The sequence below is a fragment of the Apodemus sylvaticus genome, chromosome 4 (assembly GCF_947179515.1).
Source record: "Apodemus sylvaticus chromosome 4, mApoSyl1.1, whole genome shotgun sequence".
NCBI classification, from domain to species: Eukaryota; Metazoa; Chordata; class Mammalia; order Rodentia; family Muridae; genus Apodemus; species Apodemus sylvaticus.
This window is the reverse complement of record NC_067475.1, coordinates 29050187-29073699: the sequence shown is the minus strand read 5'-3', so window position 1 is coordinate 29073699 and position 23513 is coordinate 29050187. Positions and strand designations below refer to the sequence as shown.

The 23513-nt window shown below is 41.1% G+C and overlaps 2 pseudogenes; one reads left to right on the top strand and one right to left on the bottom strand.

Annotated features, from left to right (window-relative positions):
• The first annotated feature begins 4224 nt into the window (after positions 1-4224).
• Positions 4225-4999, top strand: LOC127682512 (60S ribosomal protein L7a-like; annotated as a pseudogene).
• An 11742-nt stretch (positions 5000-16741) lies between these two features.
• Positions 16742-18374, bottom strand: LOC127682082 (protein Red-like; annotated as a pseudogene).
• Positions 18375-23513: the final 5139 nt, after the last annotated feature.

The window sequence follows — 23513 nt, the reverse complement described above, 5'->3', positions numbered from 1 at the left end:
GGTCCATGAGCATGGGAGGTTTTCCCATTTTTTGAGGTCTTCTTCCATTTCCTTCTTCAGAGTCTTGAAGTTCTTGTCATACAGATCTTTCACATGTTTGGTAAGAGTTGCCCCCAGATACTTTATACTGTTTGTGGCTATTGTGAAGGGGGTCATTTCCCTAATTTCTTTCTCAGCCTGCTTATCCTTTGAGTATAGGAAGGCCACTGATTTGTTTGAATTGATTTTATAACCTGCCACTTTGCTGAAGTTGTTTATCAGCTGTAGGAGTTCTCTAGTGGAGTTTTTTGGGTCACTTAGGTAGACTATCATATCATCTGCAAATAATGATAGTTTGACTTCTTCCTTTCCAATTTGTATCCCTTTGATCTCCTTATGTTGTCGAATTGCCCAAGCTAGTATCTCAAGTACAATATTGAAAAGATAAGGAGAAAGGGGGCAGCCCTGTCTAGTCCCTGATTTTAGTGGGATTGCTTCAAGTTTCTCTCCATTTAGTTTGATGCTGGCTACCGGTTTGCTGTATATTGCTTTTACTATGTTTATGTATGGGCCTTGAATTCCTGTTCTTTCCAAGACTTTAAGCATGAAAGGATGCTGAATTTTGTCAAATGCTTTTTTCAGCATTCAATGAAATGAGCATGTGGTTTTTTTCTTTGAGTTTGTTTATGTAGTGGATTGCATTGATGGATTTCCGTATATTGAACCAACCCTGCATTCCCAGGATAAAGCCTACTTGATCATGGTGGATGATCGTTTTGATGTGTTCTTGGATTCGGTTGGCAAGAATTTTGTTGAGTAATTTTGCATCGATGTTCATAAAGGAAATTGGTCTGAAGTTTTCTTTCCTTGTTGGATCTTTGTGTGGTTTTGGTATCAGCGTAATTGTGACTTTGTAGAAGGAATTGGGTAGTGTTCCTTCTGATTCTATTTTGTGGAATAGTTTGAAGAGTATTGGTGTTAACTCTTCTTTGAAGGTCTGATAGAATTCTGCACTGAAACCATCTGGTCCTGTGCTTTTTTTGGTTGGAAGATTTTCTATGACTCCTTCTATTTCTTTAGGCATTATGGGACTGTTTAGATGATCTATTTGGTCCTGATTTAATTTTGGTATTTGGTATCTGTTAAGGAAATTGTCCATTTCCTCCAGATTCTCCAGTTGTGTTGAGTACAGGCTCTTGTAGTAGGATCTGATGATTTTTTGGATTTCCTCAGTTTCCGTTGTTATATCTCCCTTTTCATTTCTAAGTTTGTTAATTTGGATACTTCCTCTGTGCCCTTTGGTCAGTCTGGCTAAGGGTTTACCTATCTTGTTGATTTTCTCAAAGAACCAGCTCCTGGTTTTGTTGATTCTTTGTATGGTTCTCTTTGTTTCTACTTGATTGATTTCAGCCCTGAGTTTGATGATTTCCTGCCTTCTACTCCTCCTGGGTGAAATAGCTTCCTTTTGTTTCAGGGCTTTCAGGTGTGTCATTAAACTGGTAGTGTATGCTCTTTCCATTTTCTTTTTGGAGGCACTCAGGGCTATGAGTTTTCCTCTTCGCACTGCTTTCATTGTGTCCCATAGATTTGGGTATGTTGTGTTTTCATTTTCATTGTGTTCTAAAAAGTCTTTAATTTCTTTCTTTATTTCTTCCTTGACTAAGGTATCATTGAGTAGAATATTGTTCAGTTTCCACGTGTATGTGGGTTTTCTGTTGTTTTTGTTGCTATTGAAGACCACTTTTACTCCATAGTGATCTGATAGGAGGCATGGGATTAGTTCAATCTTTTTATATTTGTTGAGGTCTGTCTTGTGACCGATTATATGGTCGATTTTGGAGAAGGTACCATGAGGTGCTGAGAAAAAGGTATATTCCCTTCTGGATCCAGATCAGCCTGGGTGGCAACACCACATCTCTAGGTCCTGCAAGAGGCAAGAGGGGCTTCTGGGTGGCCAGAGGGGAGAGGTCGGTGTGCTCCCATGAATCCAGCGGGCCCCAGCAGGAGCCTTCAGGTGCCTGCTTTGGGTTCTGAACAGTCTGGGCCACAGCACTCGATCTCCAGGAAGTGCGGGAGACCTGGTGTGCACCCAGAGGCAGTCTGGGAGCTCACAGCACAGCTTGCTCCTGTGGCACAGAGCTTAGGTTCCAGTTCTGAGGCCTCTGGTGGGAGCCCTCTGCTCTCTCCGCTTCCGGATCCAGATCAGCCTGGGCGGCAACACCACATCTCCAGGTCGTACGAGAGACAAGAGGGGCTTCCAGGCGGCCAGTGAGGAGAAGTCGGTGTGCTCCGGTGAATCCAGCAGGCTCCAGCGGGAGCCTTCAGGTGTCTGCTTCGGGATCTGAACAGCCTGGGCAACAGCACCCTGTCTCCAGGCAGTGCAGGAGGTAAGCTGTGCACCAGAGGCCACCTGGGAAGGGGCAGCTTGCACTGGTGAGTCAACCATTCTTAAAAAGATCTGACACTCTCTTCTGGTGCATCTGAAGATAGCTAAAGTGTACTTTATATAATAATAAATAAATTAAAGAAAAGATTGTATGGAGGATAGGGATTCCAGGATTAGGCCTAGATTATTAGAGACAGTAAGTCTTGAGATGGCAATTACATCAGGTGAGTAAAAGATACTTTAACAAATATGTAAATGAAAATTAAAACCAGAACCTAATTTTCTATTAGATATATTCTTTATTTACATTTCAAATGTTCCATTTCCTGGTCTCCCCCATAACTCTCTTAACCCATCCCCCTCCCCCTGCTCACCAATCCACCCACTCCCACCTCTTTGTCCTGGCATTCCCTTATACTGCGGCAAGGAGCCTTCTCAGGACCAAGGTCCTCTCCTCCCTTAATGTCCATAGGCCATTCTATGTTGCATATGTAGCTGGAGCCATGGGTCCCTCCATGTATACTCTTTGGTTTGTGGTTTAGTCCCTTGGAGCTCGGGGGTGGGGTGAGGAGGTGGGGGGTGGGGGAATGGGGAGTAGGGGGGTTGTGGGTGGTTCATATTGTTTTTCCTCCTATGAGGTTGCAAGCCCCTTCAGCTCCTTGGGTCCTTTCTCTAGCTCCTCTGCTGGGGACCCTGTGCTCAGTCCAATGGTTGGCTGAGAGCATCCCGCTCTGTATTCATCAGGCTCTGGCAAAGCCTCTCAGGAGACAGCTATATCAGGCTCCTGTCAGCAAGCACTTGTTGGCATCCACAATAGTGTCTGGGTTTGGTAACTATATACGGGATGGATCCCCTTGTGGGGCAGTCTCTGGATGGTCTTTCCTTCTGTCTCTGCTCCACACATGTCTCTGTATCTCCTCCTGTAAGTATTTTGTGGAACCTAATTTTCAATATTATTTATTTTTGTAGTTGTTTGTTATTAAGAGGGATTTTTGCTTTGTAGCCCAGGCTGTCCTCTGACTTGTTTTGATCCTCTCCAAGTGCTGATATTGCAGATGTGTGCCACCATGCATTGATTATTTTTGTGCTCTTAATAGGCCAGGCTGGCCTTGAAGTGGCCTCAACCCTCCTGTCTGTGTCTACCAAGCACTGGCATTATAGCTGTGTGCGCCTCACCTGGGTTCAAAGCCTCACCTTGATCTTTCATGGAATAAGGCCTGCATTACAACTGAGGACCCTGTGAGTGTCTGTTAGTTGTAAGGGATGGCTGTCCCAGTCATACTTTCGAGGACAGAGGAAATGCCAGATTTAGTCCACATTTTCATTGTGAGAAAGTCTTTGATAGCTGCTCTGAAGCAGCAGTGCCCGAGGGCAGTTCATGTGTCTGCTACATCTGTCCCTTTAGCCTTGGCTGTGTCTTCGTAGACAGAAACTCACCAAATAACTTCTCATGACATTCCTGTGGCTTCTTGTCACATCCACAGACTCAGGCCGATTAGCAGAGCCTTGCAGTTTCTTCTGGATTGAACTGCCATTACTGATTCGTGAATAGTATTTTTGAGTGGATGGAGCTACCATTGCTGATTTGTGTGAACAGAACTGCTGATATCCTGACACTGAAGATTGGAATCACTCAAAAGAACTATATCTAAACAGGTCCACATCCCCCCTTGCCCTATGAGCCTTTCCTTTCCACAACCTCTGGTGGGTGGTAGGCTAGAAGGAGATTAAAGCATTTCAGAACCCTTATTAAAGTAGGTTTTGAAAAATCAAAGCCTACATTTTTTTTCCAAAATGAATTTGAGGAAATGTTACTGCATCTATTTATTGCAGTAGTGTGCATAGAATGTGTCCTTTAGATGGGTCACTTGGGCAGTGGGCAGTTTAGATTGGCAACTCAGAACTTGGGCAGTGGACAGGACATCCAGCTCAAAAGAGATCTAACAAGCTTCATCAAATGGCCCCACAACATCAGGCTACAGCGGCAAAGAGCCATCCTATATAGGTGGAACAAAGTCCCTCCTGCCATTAACCAGTTCACCCAGGCCCTGGACAGGCAAACAGCGACCCAGCTGCTTAAGCTTGCCCACAAGTACAGGCCAGAGACAAAGCAGGAGAAGAAGCAATGGCTGCTGGCCCATGCTGAGAAGAAAGCTGCTGACAAAGGGGACGTCCCAACTAAGAGACCGCCTGTCCTCTGAGCAGGAGTCAGTACAGTCACCATCTTGGTGGAGAACAGGAAGGCTCAGCTCATGGTGATTACCCATGGTGTAGACCCCATTGAGCTGGTGGTTTTCTTGCCTGCCCTGTGTGGAAAGATGGACGTGCCCTACTGCATCATCAAGGGAAAGGCCAGGCTGGGGCGCCTGGTCCACAGGAAGATGAGCACCACTATTGCCTTCACTCAGGTTAACTCAGAAGACCAGGGTACTATGGCTAAGCTGGTGGAAGCTATTAGGACCAATTATAATGACAGATATGACAAGATCTGCCGCCACTGGGGAGGCAATGTCCTGGTTCCTAAGTCTGTGGCTCGTATTGCCAAGCTGGAAAGGGCAAAGGCTAAAGAACTCACTTAAACTGGGTTAAATGTAAACTAAGTTTTCTGTACATAAATATAATTACAAAATTATCATCAAAAAAGGGGGGGCACTCTCCTCTTCAGTCATTGACACTGTCTCAGATCTTATGACTGGTGGAAGATTGTGGGTTTTAACTGAGGAGGTTGATGTCTGCCTTCTGTTTTCTAGTCCTTGACTTTGTAGTCAGTGACTATGTTTCCTCTAAGAATTCCATAGTAAGAAACTGGCCCTGCAGACCAGAGGATCCTGTCCAGAGACCTCTGGCAGAAGCCTTCTGGTTTCTGCCTCCGGATTGGGAACATCCTCTGCCACACCATGCCATCTCCAAGCAGTACAGGAAGACAGATATCCACCCAGCAGCCAGTGGGGAGGAGGCAGCCTGCACAGGTAAGACCCGTACTGCAGATTGGAGGATCCTGTCCAAAGGCCTCTGGCAGAAGACTTCCAGTTTCTGTTTCCGGACCAAGAACATCCTCTGCCACAGTGCACCATCTCCAAGTGGCTCAGGAGTCAGCTATATACCCATCTGCACAGAGGAGACAGCCAGCACAGCCTGCATCCAGAGTTGATTGGGGCCACAGAGCTACATACAACTACAAGAGAGAGGGTCTCGGCCGCCATCTTTGCTCCTGTGACTATGTAACAGATTGGTAGGCAGGGATCACCAGAGTAGAGGATAGCTTGGGACACACTCCACCAGGACTCCACCTGCACGCAGGAACTCAGCAGCACCACAGCAATTTGTGCCAGGGGAAAGCAGGTCACCCAGGATTACTGAGATAGACATGCAGGCACACAGGAGGGGCAAGCACCAGCCAGTGACAGCAGGACCAACTAACACCAGAGATAACCAAAAGGCAAACATAGGAACGTTGCTAATGGTAATCAAGGCAATATGGCACTATCTGAACCCAACTCTCCCACAACAGCAAGTCCTGGATACCCCAACACACCAGGAAAGCAAGATTTGGATTTAGAATCACAGGGCTTCAAGAAAGACATAAATAACTCCTTTAAAGAAATACAGGAGAACACAAGAAAACAGGGAGAAGACCTTGATGAACTAAGGGAAAACACAACAAAACAGGTGAAGGAATTAAAAAAGTCATCCAGGATCTAAAGAAGGAGGTAGAAACAATAATGAAATCACAAAGGGAAACAACTCGAGACATAGAAAACCTAGGAAAGAAGTCAGGAGTCATGAATCCAAGCATCAACAACAGAATACAAGAGACAGAAGAGAGAATCTCAGATGCAGAAGATACCACAGAAAGCATTGATACAACAGTCAAAGAAAATGAAAAAATTCAAAAAGCTCCTGACCCAAAACATCCAGGAAATTCAGGACAAAATGAGAAGTCCAAACCTAAGGATTATAGGTATAGAAGAGAGTGAAGATTTCCAACTTAATGGGGCAGTAAATGTCTTCAATAAAATTATAGAAGAAAACTTCCCTAAAAAAAGAGATGCCCATGAATATACAAGGAGCCTACAGAAATCCAAATAGATTTGACCAGAAAAGAAATTCTTCCCATCACATAATAATTAAAACACCAAATGTACTAAACAAAGAAAGAATATTAAAAGCAGTAAGGAAAAAATGTCAAGTAACATATAAAGTTAGACCTATCAGAATTACATCAGACTTCTCACCAGAGACTATGAAAGCCAGAAGAGCCTGGGCTGATGTCATGCAGACCCCAAGAGAACACAAATGCCAACCCAGAGTGCTATATCCAGGAAATCTCTCAGTTACCATAGATGAAGAAACCAAGGTATTTCATGACAAAAATAAATGTACACAGCATCTTTCCACAAATCTAGCCCTTCAAAAAATAATGAATGGAAAGTACCAGCAAAAGGAGGGAAACTACACACTAGAAAAAGCAAGAAATTAATCTTCTTTCAACAAACCCAAAAGACGATAACCACACAAACATAAAAATTACATCAAAAATAGTAGGAAGCAACAATCATTATTCCTTAATATCTCTTAACATCAATGGACTCAATTCCCTAATAAAAACACATAGACTAACAGACTGGATTCATGAACAAGACCCAACATTTTGCTGTATACAGGAAATGCATCTCAGCTTCAAAGACAAGCACTACCTCAGAGTAAAAGGCTGGAAAACAGTTTTCAAAACAAATGATCGCAGGAAACAAGCTGGGACCATTCTAAGATCCAATAAAATAGACTTTCAACCAAAAGTCATTAAAAAAGACACAGAAGGACACTTTATACTCATCAAAGGAAAAATCTACCAGGAAGAACTCTCAATTCTGAACATCTATGCTCCAAATACAAGGGCACCCTCATTCATAAAACAAATTTTACTAAACAAACTTTATTAAAGCTTAAAGCACACATTGCACCCCACACAATAATTGTGGATAACTTCAACACCCCACTCTTCTCAATGGACAGATCAGGGAAACACAAACTAAACAGAGACACAGTAAAACTAACAGAAGTTTTGGACCAAATGGATTTAATCAAAATCTAGAGAACATTTCATTCTAAATCAAAAGAATATACTTTCTTCTCAGCACTTCATGGTACCTTCTCCAAAATTGACCATATAATTGGCCATAAAACAGACAACAACAACAACAACAACAACAAAACAGAAAGCCCACATACACATGGAAGCTGAACAATGCTCTACTCAAGGAAGAAATAAGGAAAGAAATCAAAACCTTTTTAGAATTTAATGAAAATAAAGGCACAACATACCCAAATTTATGGGACACAATGAAAACAGTGCTAAGAGGAAAACCCATAACTCTGAGTGTCTACAAAAAGAAGCTGGAGAGAGCATACACTAGCAGCTTAACAGTAAACCTGAAAGTTTTAGAACAGAAAGAAGCTAATACACCCAAGAGGAGTAGAAGGCAGGACATCATCAAATTCAGGGCTGAAATCAACCAAGTTGAAACAAAAAGAACTATACAAAGAATCAACAAAACCAGGAGCTGGTTCTTTGAGAAAATCAACACGATAGATAAACCTTTAGCCAGACTAACCAGAGGGCACAGAGGTAGTATCCAAATTAACAAAATCAGAAATGAAAAGGGAGAAATAACAGAAACTGAGGAAATTCAAAAAATTATCATATCCTACTACAAAAGCCTATACTCAACACAACAGGAAAATCTGGATGAAATGGACAATTTCCTAGAGAGATACCAACTTCCAAAATTTAATCAGGATCAGATAGACCATCTAAATGGTCCCATAACCACTAAAGAAATAGAAGTGGTCATTGACAGTCTCCCAACCAAAAAAAAGCACAGGACCTGATGGTTTTAGTGTAGAATTCTGTCAGACCATCGAAGGAGACCTGATACCAATACTCTTCAAACTATTCCACAAAATAGAAACAGAAGGAACATTACCCAACTTGTTCTATGAAGCCACAATTTTGCTGATACCAAAACCACACAAAGATACAACAAAATAAGAGAACCTCCGACCAATTTCCCTTATGAATATCGATGCAAAAATACTCATGGAAATTCTTGCCAACCGAATCCAAGACCACATCAAAATGATCATTCACCATGATCAAGTAGGGTTCATCCCAAGGATACAGGGATCATTCAATATACATATGCATTTATTTTCTATTTTTTTTATTTTCTATATTCTTTGTTTACATTCCAAATGATTTTCCCTTTCCCAGTTCTTCCCCTCCCCCATAAGTCCCATAAGCCCTCTTCCCTCTGCCCTTTCTCCAATCAACACCCACCACTTCTCTGTCTTGGTAATCCCCTACAATGCTGCATCAAGCCTTTCCAGGACCAAGGCCCTCTCCTTCCTTCTTCTTGGGAATGATTTGATATGTGAATTGTGTGTTGGGTATTCTGGACTATTATCTACTTATCAGTAACTGAATTCCATGTGTGTTCTCTTGTGATTGAGTTACCTCACTTAGGATGATATTTTCCAGATCCAAACATTTACCTAAGAAATTCATGAATTCATTGTTTTTAATTGCCAAGTAGTATTCCATTATGTAAATATACCACATTTTCTGTACCCATTCCTCCATTGAGGGACATCTGGGTTCTTTCCAGCTTCTGGCTATTATATATAGGGCTGCTATGAACATAGTGGAACATGTGTCTTTATTGGGGTATGAAAAATTTCAGGATCAAACAGATCAACTAAACAGTCCCATAACACCTGAAGAAATAAAAAGGGTCATAGAAAGTCTCCCAACCAAAAAAAGCACGGGACCAGATGGCTTCAGTGCAGAGTTCTATCAGACCTTCATAGAAGACCTAACACCAATACTCTTCAAACTATTCCACAAAATAAAAACGGAAGGAACTCTACCCAACTCGTTCTATGAAGCCACAATTACGCTGATACCAAAACCACACAAAGATCCAACAAAGAAAGAGAACTTCAGGCCAATTTCTCTTATGAATATTGATGCAAAAATACTTAATAAAATTCTTGCAAACGATCATCCACCATGATCAAGTAGGCTTCATCCCAGGGATGCAGGGATGGTTCAATATAAGGAAATCTATCAATGCTATCCACTACATAAACAAACTCAAAGAAAAAAACCATATGATCATCTCATTAGATGCAGAAAAAGCATTTGACAAAATTCAGCATCCTTTCATGCTAAAAGTATTGGAAAGAACAGGAATTCAAGGCCCATACCTAAACATCGTTAAAGCAATATACAGCAAACTGGTAGCCAACATCAAACTAAACGGAGAGAAACTTGAAGCCATCCCACTAAAATCAGGGACTAGACAAGGCTGTCCTCTCTCTCCATATCTTTTTAATATAGTACTTGAAGTTCTAGCTAGAGCAATTAGACAACATAAGGAGGTCAAGGGGATACAAATTGGAAAGGAAGAAGTCAAATTATCACTATTTGCAGATGACATGATAGTCTACTTAAGTGACCCAAAAACCTCGACCAGAGAACTCCTACAGCTGATAAACAACTTCAGCAAAGTGGCAGGTTATAAAATCAACTCAAGCAAATCAGTAGCCTTCCTATACTCAAAGGATAAGCAGGCTGAGAAAGAAGTTAGGGAAATGACACCCTTCAAAATAGCCACAAACAATATAAAGTATCTTGGTGTGACTCTAACCAAACAAGTGAAAGATCTATATGATAAGAACTTTAGGTCTCTGAAGAAGGAAATCGAAGAAGACCTCAGAAAATGGAAAAATCTGCCATACTCGTGGATTGGTGGGATTAATATAGTTAAAATGGCCATCTTGCCAAAAGCGATCTACAGATTCAATGCAATCCCCATCAAAATCCCAACTCAGTTTTTCATAGAGTTAGAAAAAGCAATTCTCAAATTCATCTGGAATAACAAGAAACCCAGGATAGCTAAAACTATTCTCAACAACAAAAGAAATTCTGGGGGAATCAGTATCCCTGACTTCAAGCAATACTACAGAGCAATAGTGTTAAAAACTGCATGGTATTTGCACAGTGACAGACAAGTGGACCAATGGAATAGAATTGAAGATCCAGAAATGAATCCACACACCTATGGGTCACTTGGTCTTCAACAAAGGAGCCAAAAACATCCAGTGGAAAAAAGATAGCCTTTTCAACAAATGGTGCTGGATCAATTGGAGGTCAGCATGCAGAAGAATGCGAATTGATCCATTCTTATCTCCATGTACTAAACTTCACTCCAAGTGGATCAAGGACCTCCATGTTAAACCAGACACACTGAAGCTAATAGAAAAGAAACTGGGGAAGACCCTTGAGGACATGGGCATAGGGGAAAAGTTCCTGAACAGATCACCAATAGCTTATGCTTTAAGATCAAGAATTGACAAATGGGACCTCATAAAATTACAAAGTTTCTGTAAGGCAAAGGACACTGTTAAAAGGACAAAATGGCAACCATCAAATTGGGAAAGGATATTCACCAACCCCACATCTTATAGAAGGCTAATATCCAATATATACAAAGAACTCAAGAAGTTAGACCCCAGGGAACCAAATAACCCTATTAAAAATGGGGTGCAGATCTTAACAAAGAATTTTCACCTGAAGAAATTCGGATGGCCGAGAGGCACCTTAAGAAATGCTCAACATCATTAGTCATTAGGGAAATGCAGATCAAAACAACCTTGAGATTTCACCTTACACCAGTCAGAATGGCTAAGGTCAAAAACTCAGGAGACAGCAGGTGTTGGCGAGGATGTGGAGAAAGAGAAACACTCCTCCACTGCTGGTGGGGCTATAAGATGTTACAACCACTTTGGAAATCAGTCTGGCGGTTCCTCAGAAAACTGGACATGACACTTCCAGAGGACCCTGCTATACCTCTCCTGGGCATATACCCAAAGGATTCCCCGGCATGCAATAAAGACACATGCTCCACTATGTTCATAGCAGCCTTATTTATAATAGCCAGAAGCTGGAAAGAACCCAGATGCCCCTCAAAGGAGGAATGGATACAGAAAATGTGGTATATTTACACAATGGAATACTACTCAGCAATTAGAAACAATGAATTCACAAAATTTTTAGGCAAATGGTTTGATCTGGAAAATATCATCCTAAGTGAGGTAACCCAATCACAAAAGAATACACATGGAATGCAATCTCTGATAAGTGGATATTAATTAGCCCAGAAGCCCTGAATACCCAAGACACAAATTGCATAACAAATGACTCCCAAGAAGAAGTATGGAGAGGGTCCTGATCCTGGAAAGGATTGATCTAGCATGGGAAGGGAATATAAGGACAGAGAAAAAGGAGGGAGGTGATTGGAGAATGGATGGAGAGAAGAAGGTTTATGGGACATAAGGGGAGGGGGGATTCGGGAAAGGGGAAATCATTTGGAATTTAAATAAAGAATATAGAAAATAAAAATATTAAAAAGAAAAAAAAAAGAAAAATTTCAACCTAAAAAAAAAAAAACCCAAAAACTAATTTTGGAGAAAGTTACTAACAGATGAGGAATATACTGATAATAGAAATCATATTGCAGACACTATTATATATGAGTCATTACTAAATACACTGCTTTATATACGTGTATAGGGTGAACTTTATAGGCTGTTCCACAAATGTATTGAGATGAGATATAAGTACCATCTAGAAAATGTCCACTCATGTTTCCCACGCATTTTAATCTTCATAAACAAAAGATCAGATCCTTGCTCATCAAAGACATTCACTACAAATTTGTCATATTAAATTGAGTTTGGATTTTATTATTTTAGATTTGGGCACAATCTTACCAGTACTCTGACTAGCGGTTATCTGTTCCAACTTCAAAGAAAATCCCTGACACCTTTAAATAGCACCAGCAAGAGGTTAGATATGAGAGTGAGCACTCTTGTGTTGAGACAAATTCTTTTTATGTTGTTTGGATATATAAATGCATGCTGCTCAGAGCAAACAGGAAATCTGCCAAAACAGAGTATTCACCTGCATTCAGAAAACTGATTCCTGTGATTTGTATGTTTTGAAGTTTAAACATACCTCCCTTGTCCTCCATAAGGAAAGACACAGAGCAGAAGCGGGAAGAGGTGATAAGGACCGGGTTATCAGTCGCTTCTCTTTTGTCTGGACATCACCCATGCCCAACAATGAGAACTGTTTGCACCTAATATGGAGACCTGTTATCCTTACTCAGAAGCAGGAAGAACCCATAAAGCTTCACAGCGTGAGGACAGAGAGAACGTCAGGAGTCTATTCCTTTATTTACTATTATCCCTCAGCCAGAACAACACTGGGATCTTTATAGGGTATTGGTCGAGTTTTCCCATGAACTATTAAACAACACCCACATTGTCAGACCGTAAGGGTAGGGCTGAACAGAGTACTTTAGCAGTAGTACTATGCTCTCAGCTGTGCTGTCTGGGGAGAATAAATAATGGTGACCTTAAGGTCTGTGAGATATGTCTTCTTCCTTAAGTAACAAGGGAGAAAACTTTACTAATCAGAATCTACACCCAGGAAGGACCCAGTCATGGATACTAACGATTCATCCAAAGATGCCAGAAACACACATTATTGTGGTCATCATGAAGACTCCCGTCTTGCTCGTTAGGGGGAAGTGGAAGGGTCAGGACTGTAGCTCAGTGATAGAGTTTCTGCTTCACATGGAGGGATCCTGGGTTCGGCATGGGGTGGGGGATCAAGGAAGACTAGGGAAAAGAAGGGAGGAAGCAGAGGATCGAACACTGGGAGGGGCCTTCAGGACTTAGGCTTACAAGTTAGTTAAGCCGTTTTTGCTTTCAATACCAAACATTTGGGTTTTTTTTATTCGATATATTCTTTATTTACATTTCAAATGATTTCCTCTTTCCTTGATTACCCCTCCTTGAAAGTCCCATAAACCCTCTTCCCTCCCCCTGTTTCCCCATCCACCCCTTCCTACTTCCCTGTCCTGGTATTGCTCTACACTGCTGCACTAAGCCTTTTCAGAGCCAGGGGCCACTCCTCCATTCTTCGTGGACATCATTTTATATGTGGATTGTGTCTTGGGTATTCCAAGCTTCTAGGCTAATATCTGCTTATCAGTGTGTGCATACCATGAGTGTTCTTTTGAGACTGGCTTACCTCACTTAGAATGATATTCTCCAGCTCCATCCATTTGTCTAAGAATTTCATGAATTCATTGTTTCTAATGGCTGAAGAGTACTCCATTGTGTATATATACCACATCTTTTTGTATCCATTCTTCCATTGAGGGACATCTGGGTTTTCCAGCTTCTGCTATTATAAATTGGGCTGTTATGAACATACTGGAGTATATATCCTTATTACATGCTGGGGAATCCTCTGGGTATATTTCCAGGAGTGGTATAGCAGGGTCCTCTGGAAGAGTCATGCCCAGTTTTCTAAGGAACCACCAGATGGATTTCCAGAGTAGTTGTACCATCTTGCAATCCCATCAACAGTAGAGGAGTGTTGTTCTTTCTCCACATCTCCTCACCAACACCTGCTGTCTCCTGAGTTTTTAATCTTAGCCATTCTGACTGGTGTGAGGTGAAATCTCAGGGTTGTTTTGATTTGCATCTCCCTAATGACTAATGAAGTTGAACATTTCTTAAGGTGCTACTCAGCCATTCAAAGTTCTTCAGGTGAAACTTCTTTGTTTAGCTCTGTACCCCATTTTTTAATAGGGTTATTTGGCTTTCTGGGGGTCTAACTCTTGAGTTCTTTGTATATATTGGATATTAGTTCTCTGTCAGATGTAGGGTTGGTGAAGATCTTTTCCCAATTTGTTGCTTGCCAATTTGTCCTTTTGAAGATGTCTTTTGCCTTACAGAAACTTTGTGATTTTATGAGGTTCCATTTGTCAATTCTAGATCTTAGAGCATAAGCTATTGGTGTTCTGTTCAGGAACCTTATGCCTATGCCCAGGTTCTCAAGGGTCTTCCCCAGTTTCTTTTCTATTAGTTTCTATTAGTGTGTCTGGTTTCATGTGGAAGTCCTTGATCCACTTGGAGTTGAGCTTAGTACAAGGAGATAAGAATGGATCAATTTGCAGTCTTCTGCATGCTGACCTCCAATTAAACCAGCACCTTTTGTTGAAAAGGCTATCTTTTTTTTCCACTGGATGTTTTCAGCTCCTTTGTCAAAGATCAAGTGACCATAGGTGTGTGGGTTCATTTCTGGGTCTTCAATCCTATTCCATTGATCCGCCTGCCTGTCACTGTACCAATACCATGCAGTTTTTAACACTATTGTTCTGTAGTATCGCTTGAGGTCCAGGATACTCATTCCTGGGGAAGTTCTTTTACTGTTGAGAATATTTTTAGCTATCCTGGGTTATACCAAACATTTGTAAATCATTCGATTTACAAATCGAATGATTTACAAATCGAAAGCCTGCTAGCTCAGAGAGGCAGAGAAAGCTCCCAGCTGACCTTCCTCCTCAGCTGATGTCCCAACAAGAAGTTCTGCTTCTCCACACTGTCTCAAAACAACAACAACAACAACAATAACAACAACAACAAAAACAAAAAAACAAAAAAAAGTCCTTCAAACTCAGTGTTTGGGTCCATAATGGGCTGGGCCCTCCACCATCAATTAATTAAGAAAATGTGTTGTAGTTATTATTATTCTGGGGTTTGCTATATCCCCCTTGTTGTCTTTATCTGTCTACTAGGGGTTTCTACCTTACTTAGTCCACACAACTCCCAAATAAAAGACACAAAATCCTTTGTATTTATAATAAGCTTAAAAGCACTACAGCTGGGCAGCCATCAGCCCTCTCTGCTATTCTGTCTTCTTCCCCATGGTGAGCTCTGAGATAACACTTGCAGTGATAGGCCGTTCCTACCATCAGGCCACTGTGTATTCACAATCCACACTTCCCCACGGCAATGTCCTTCCTTTTCCCCCTTTTTTGGCGGTCCCTGTCTGACACCTCAAGCCTGGGAACCTTCACTCTACCTTCCTCTCCTCTGCCCAGCCAAGGATGTAGACATCTTTATTAACCTAGCAAGGATAACTTGGGGGGAAGGTTTACACAGCATCATTTGGTATACATGAGGATCTCCTCATCAGGGATAACCAGATCTTGGGGTCTAGTATTTAGCATTTAAATACTAGGCCAACCTAGTACAAGGCCAATCCCCTGCATTTACCTTAGCAGAATGGTCAGAGGCCAGAAGCTCCAGCCTAGCCAAGCATGGCAGGACACATGGGCATGAGTTGTCCACAGACAGGAACCTCTCTTCCAGCAGGCTGAGATTGTTGAGAGAAGGAACAGCAGGATGGCCTAGAGGCTCCCACAAAACAATGAAATAGGGTGAGACCCCTGCGGATTGATATAACATTTTGCAAAGAACAATTTAAAATACCAGTTGGTATGTCCTTATTAATTTAAATATAAATACATATATAGATATCAATCTTAAATTTATATAAAGAGAAAGGGGAATATAGGTATATTTATCTACATAAGGTATATTTATAATTTCAAATTGAAAGATAATGCTTTTTCTGTTGCCAAAAGCAATTTACCATAGAGAAGATATATTTGACTTGAGCACAGGTAACCAGCCATGTTGGCAGAATGTAGATTAGAATTAGTGGGTTATTTCACGTTATAAGCTGGTCAGAGAAGAGCCTAGCTATATGGTCAAGGTATTTGTAAATATATTTTGAGTCTGAGTCTTATGGGAACATGGGGTTGGGAGGAGGAACCACACTAACTTCTACAAAAATGCTTTACAGGTTTACAGCCTGGTCTTATAAAAGCATTTTTTTTCTTTTTTTTGGGGGGGGGGAAGGGGTTGACCAAGGCCAAAACAAAAGTATCAGTTCAGTTTTATTAATTCCTTTTAGAAATTCTCAAGTACATGAAGTTATGGACTATATAGTAAACAGAATAACTTAAGAACTGCTTCCCTGCCCCCAAAAAATGGATGGAGAAGGAGAAGAGGAGGAGAGCTAGAAACAGCAGCCATTTCCACCACTCACTAATTAGTAAGTTATATCAACAGATTTTAATCGGATAGCTTACATGAAAAATAGAGTGATACAGTCCCGAGAATTAAACAATGCCCCTTTCATTACTGTAAGTCAATGTACCTCAATATTGTCTTGCTGTTGTTGTTGTTTTGCAGGTGTAACTACTTTTAATGGAACACGCTGGACATGGTGTTGCATTGCCATTTAATTTAGCATTGGAGACACAGATCTATAAAGAGTTAATAGAATAAACATTTATAAATGTTCACTAAACTAGTTTGCAACCTTCTGAGGAATGGTAGAAACCAGCAACTAAGAAGGGCCCTGCGCTGACAGGCTGGAACTGGAGATCAGTACTTTGGTCTTTTCACTTCAAACCCATCTGCCTCCATCTTCTTCCTCCTCTTGGTGACTGCACTTTTCTTCCATTGCTGATCGAGCTTTGCCTTATCATTGGTTTCTTCGAATCGTCTGGTTTTCCGTCCTTGAGGCATCTTGATACCATACTGGAAAGCAGCCTTGGGCAAAGTCTCCTTGTTGTTCATATACTCGCTATACTCCTCCTGAGTATCAAAGTCCCAGCGGCCCGAGGGACCCTTCTTGTTACCCTGGTCCGTTTTGCTATAATCTACGTCTTCATCACTATCTACGTCCTTGTCGTCCGTCATGGCTGGATAGCATTCTGCGTAACTGTTAGACGCGCGAAGAAATAACCCAGCTGCTTCTTATCTTCTGGCTCCTTCAGTGGTTCAGTGCCTTCCCAAGCAGCGGACCCAGCGAATCTTTCATTGATGGACTTGATCAAGTCTTTTGCAGATCCAGGTCCTTTGTCAACATCCAGGGTTTCATCATCCACGTCTGGCTTCAAAAAGTAGCTGTGCCTTTTCTTTTCCTCCTCTCGTTCCTGTCCCCAGTCTCGCTCCCTGTCTCTGTCCCGTTCCCGATCGTGTTCCAGTTTCCGGTACCTCTCACGCTCCTTGTCCCGAGGTGTCTTGGTTGTGGAAGGAACATAATCCCCAACGTCTTCAAAAATGTTCATGTCAACCTCAGGGGGTTTCTTTTCCTCCAGTTTTCTTTTCTCCTTCTTGAGCTTCTTGTTTCGGGTTCCCTGCCTCAGGAATGACAAAATCTAGGTGAGCTTGCGAATAACGATGTCACTTGTAGTTGGTGTAGTGTGGGCTTCCACAGTGGGGCAGTCAGCCTTGCTGCGTATGACAGTGGTGGGGATGTCTGTGTCTGCGTTCTCCTCATCCGGATCTACTACATAGGCCATACGTCCCGGTAAGAACAGCTCATTTCGCTCAGATGATTTACTCTTGAAAAGCACCCGATACACATTTTGGCCAAGGCGCGTTTTAAATTCAGTTTTGTTCTCAGGATCCTCATCTTTCTTGGTTTCCTTTTGGGGCTTTTCCATGAGTTCCTCTTCACCTTCTCTTTGCTGGCGATCTCAGCATGCACCTTTGGAAGCAACGCAAAATCCAAACCTTTGACCAAATGTGCGTGTTCCATATCAACACCCAGGAATTTAGACTCCTGAATCAATTGTCTTCTCTTCTCAGCTGCTGAGCTGTGTGCCTCAGCAGTGGGGCCCACAGCCCTGTAGTTGGCTGTGGTACTGATCAGCTTAGTTTCCTCATAATCTTTGTTCGCGCCGCCGTCTCTCTGCTCCTTGGCATGGTCCCGGTATTTCTCTGCGAATTCTCTCTCTTGCTCAATGCCTTGCTGGAGAAGTTTGGCATAATAGCTTTTCTTTTTCCTCCTACGTGCAGCTGGGTCTTCATCCTCACTGTACTCTCTTGGCATCTCATGGTGACGTGGCTCAGAAGGTGGCACAGAAGTAGGTGCTGCTCTTGGGGTCATAAGAAGTTTCCTGATGTCTTGATTGGTAAGTTTTGATGGGTAGAAGGAATGAGGATCATCCACATCGTGGTCATCTGGAGCCAAAGGGTTAGAGAAGGGCTTACTATCTCGCTCTGGCATTTTGGCCTCGGTCTCGCAACTCCAGCAATCTCGAAATGTCCGATATTGTCTTTTAACAGGGTATCTTTAGCGTATAAACTGCCTTCTGTAATGTAAACGTCTTCCTACAGTTTGTAGTCCAACTCCCCAACAATGGTCAACAGCAGCTGTGAAAGGAAGTCTAGCAGTTGCTCAGTCCCACAGGGCAAGCAGGCAAAAGAGAATGCCTCTTCCTTCTTCCAATGTCCTTATGTAGGCCTCCAGCAGAAGGCGTGGCCTAGATTAAAGGTGTGGCCCAGATTAAAGGTGTGTGCCACACTCCTGTATCTGGGACTTGCTTTGTCCCAGATGACTTTGAACTCAGATCTCTTTGCCTTAGTCTCCTGGGATTAAAGGCCTGTACTACCTTGCCTGGGCCTAAGCTTTTCATGGCCACTATGCCTCAAGATCTCCATGCAAACATCCAGGTCAGAAACTTGTGTCTTCCAGCCTCAAGATCAGGAACACAGGTGAGCCCTCCAATTCTGGATTGTAGATCATTCCAGATATAGTCAAGTTGACAACCAGGAATAGCCACTACACTGTAGAAACGATTGGTGATGTGGAAAAGAACAGGAACAAAAGGATGGGATGAAATCAGTCTAGCTCTCCAGAGGCCACAGTCCGGGCAGGTCGCACAGGGGGCCGTGGTGCACGAGCACGCCTGTCTCGGGCAGGGTGGAGCAGGACCAGGTGGTGAGGCAGAAGCCTCCGGGGGCAGGGGTCCTGATGACCTGGCTGAAGGAGGGGAGGGGGATTAAAGGCATTTTCTTTTCTTTATTATTATTATTATTATTTTAATTTTTAATTTTCTTTTTTATTTTCTATTTTAATATTTTTATTTTCTATTGTTTTTTATTTTTTTATTTTCTATATTCTTTGTTTACATTCCAAACATTTTCCCTTTCCCAGTTCCCCCTTCCCATAAGTCCTATAAGCCCTCTTCCCTCCGCCCATTCTCCAATCAACCCCCTCCTTCTTCTCTGTCTTGGTAATCCTCTACAATGCTGCATCAAGCCTTTCCAGGACCAGGGCCCTCTCCTTCCTTCTTCTTGGGAATGATTTGATAAGTGAATTGTGTCTTGGGTATTCAGAGAGAGCTTCTGGGATAATTTCCACTTATCAGTGACTGCATGCCATGTGTGTTCTTTTGTGATTGGGTTACCTCACTTAGGATGATATTTTCCACATCCAACCATTTGCCTAAGAATTTCATGAATTCATTGTTTTTAATTGCTGAGTAGTATTCCATTGTACAAATATACCACATTTTCTGTATCCATTCCTCCATTGAGGGACTTCTGGGTTCTTTCCAGCTTCTGGCTATTATAAATTGGGCTGCTGTGAAAATAGTGGAGCATGTGTCTTTATTGCATGCTGGGGAATCCTCTGGGTATATGTCCAGGAGTGGTATAGCAGGGTCTTCTTGAAGTGTCATGCCCAGTTTTCTGAGAACCACTAGACTGATTTCCAGAGTGGTTGTACCAACTTTCATTCCCACCAGCAATGTAGGAGTGTTCCTCTTTCTCCACATCTTGCCAACACGTGCAGTCTCTTGAATTTTTATCTTAGCCATTCTGACTGGTGTGAGGTGAATTCTCAGGGTTGTTTTGATTGGTATTTCCCTAGTCACTAATGATGCTGATTCTTAAGGTGCTTCTCAGTCATTCGAAATTCTTCAGGTGAAAATTCTTTGTTTAGCTCTGTACCCTATTTTTTAATAGGGTTATTTGGCTTTCTGGAGTCTAACTTCTTGAGTTCTTTGTATGATAAAACCAAATTTATACAATATCTTTCTACAAAACGAGCCCTACAAAAGATAATAGGGGGAAAACACCAATACAAGGAGGGAAACTACACCCTGGAAAAAGCAAGATAGTTATCTTCTTTCATAAAACCCAAAAGAAGATAACCACTCAAATATAAAAATAACATTAAAAATAACAGGAAGTAATAATCACTATTCCTGAATATCTCTTAACGTTAATGTACTAAATTACCCAATAAAAAGACATAGAGCAACAGACTGGATATGTAAACAGGACCCTACATTTTGCTGCTTACAGGAAACACACCTCAGTATCAAAGACAAACACTACCTCAGAGTAAAAGGCTGGAAAACAATTTTACAAGCAAATGGTCTTAGGAAACAAGCTGGAGTAACCATTCTAATATCAGATAAAATTGACTTTCAACCTAAGGTCATCAAAAGAGACATGGAAGGACACTTCTTACTGGTTAAGGGAAAAATACACTAAGAAGAACTCTCAATTCTGAACATCTATGCTCCAAGTACAAAGGCACCCTCATATAGAAACTTTACTAAAGCTCAAAGCACACATTGCACCTAACACAATAATTGTGGGTGACTTCAACACTCCACTCTCCTCAATGGACTGATCAAGAAAACAGAAACTAAACAGGGACACAGTGAAACTCATTGACGTTTTGGACCAATTGGATTTAACAGATATATCTATATCTATATCTCTATATCTCTATATCTCTATATCTCTATATCTCTATATCTCTATATCTCTATATCTCTATATCTCTATATCTCTATCTATCTATCTATCTATCTATCTATCTATCTATCTATCTATGTGTATATGTATATGTATATTTCATCATAAAGGAAAAGAATATATCTTTTTCTCAGCACCTCATGGTACCTTCTCCAAAATCGACAATATAATTGGTCACAAGACAGACCTCAACAAACATAGGATCGACCTAATCCCAGGCCTCCTATCAGATCACTATGGAATAAGAATGATCTTCAATAGCAACAAAAACAACAGAAAGTCCACATATACATGGAAACAGAACAATACTCTATTCAATGATACCTTGGTCAAAGAAAAAATAAAGAAAAAAACAAAGACTTTTTAGAATTTAATGAAAATGAAGGCACAACATACCCAAATCTATGGGACACAATGAAAGCAGGGCTGAGAGGAAAACTCATAGCCCTGAGTAACTCCAAAAAGAAACTGGAGAGAGCATACACTAGCAGCTTAACAGTACACCTGAAAGCCCTGAAACAAAAAGAAGCTAATTCACCCAGGAGGAGTAGAAGACAGGAAATTATCAAACTCAAGGCTGAAATCAATCAAGTAGAAACAAAGAGAACCATACAAAGAATCAACAAAACCAGGAGCTGGTTCTTTGAGAAAATCAACAAGATAGATAAACCTTTAGCCAGACTAACCAAAGGGCACAGAGACAGTATACAAATTAACAAAATTAGAAATGAAAAGGCAGAAATAACAACAGAAATTGAGGAAATTCAAAAAATCATCAGATTCTACTACAAAAGCCTATACTCAACACAACTGAAAAATCTTGAGGAAATGGATAATTTCCTAGACAAATACCAACTACCAAAATTAAATCAGGATCAAATACATCATCTAAACAGTCTCATAACCCCTAAAGAAATAGAAGGGGTCATAGAAAGTTTTCCAACCCAAAAAAGCACAGGACCAGATGGTTTTAGTGCAGAATTCTATCAGACCTTCAAAGAAGACCTAACACCAATACTATTCAAATTATTCCACAAAATAGAAACAGAAGGAACACTACCCAACTTGTTCTATGAAGCCACAATTACACTGATACCAAAACCACACAAAGATCCAACAAAGAAGGAGAACTACAGGCCAGTATCCCTTATGAATATCAATGCAAAATATTCAATAAAATTCTTGACAATCGAATCCAAGAGCACATCAAAACGATCATTCACCATGATGAAGTAGGCTTCATCCCAAGGATGCAGGGATGGTTCAATATATGGAAATCCATCAATACAATCCACTACATAAACAAACTCAAAGAAAAAAAAAACATATGGTCATTTCATTAGATGCTGAAAAAACATTTGACAAAATTCAGCATCCTTGCATGCTAAAAGTCTTGGAAAGAACAGGAATTCAAGGCCCATACCTAAATATAGTAAAAGCAATATATAGCAAGCCAGTAGCCAACATCAAACTAAATGGAGAGAAACTTAAAGCAATCCCACTAAAATCAGGGACTTGACAAGGCTGACCCCTTTCTCCATATCTTTTCAATATAGTACTTGAAGTTCTAGCTAGAGCAATTAAACAACATAAGGAAGTCAAAGGGATACAAATTGCAAAGGAAGAAGTAAAACTATCACTATTTGCAGATGATATGATAGTATACTTAAGTGATCCCAAAAAAATCCACCAGAGAGCTCCTACAGCTGATAAACAACTTCAGCAAAGTGGCTGGTTATAAAATCAACTCAAGCAAATCAGTAGCCTTCCTATATTCAAAGGATAAACAGGCTGAGAAAATAATTAGGGAAATGACACCCTTCACAATACCCACAAACAATATAAAGTATCTTGGGGTGACTCTAACCAAACAAGTGAAAGATCTGTATGACAGGAATTTCAAGTCTTTGAAGAAAGAAATCCAAGAAGACCTCAGAAGATGGAAAAATATTTCATGCTCTTGGATTGGCAAGATTAATTTAGTAAAAAAATGGCCATTTTGCCAAAAGCAATATACAGACTCAATGCAATCTACATCAAAATCCCAACTCAATTCTTCATAGAGTTAGAAAGAGAAATTCTCAAATTCATCTAGAATAACAAAAAACCAAGGATTGCTAAAACTATCCTCAACAGTAAAAGAACTTCTGGGGGTCAGTGTCCCCAACCTCAAGCAATACTACACAGCTATTATGTTAAAAACTGTGTGGTATTGTTACAGTGACAGGCAGGTCGATCTATAGAATAGGATTGAAGACCCAGAAATGAGCCCACAAACCTATGGTCACTTGATCTTTGACAAAGGTGCTACAACCATCCAGTGGAAAAAAAGATAGCCTTTTCAACAAATGGTGCTGGTTCAACTGGAGGTCAGCATGCAGAAGAATGCAAATTGATCCATTCTTATCTCCTTGTACTAAGCTCAACTCCAAGTGGATCAAGGACCTCCACATAAACCAGACACTGAAACTAATAGAACAGAAACTGGAAGATCCGTGAGACATGCGCACAGGGGAAAATTTCCTGAACAAAACACCAATAACTGATGTTCTAAGATCAAGAATTGACATATGGGACCTCATAAAGTTACTGA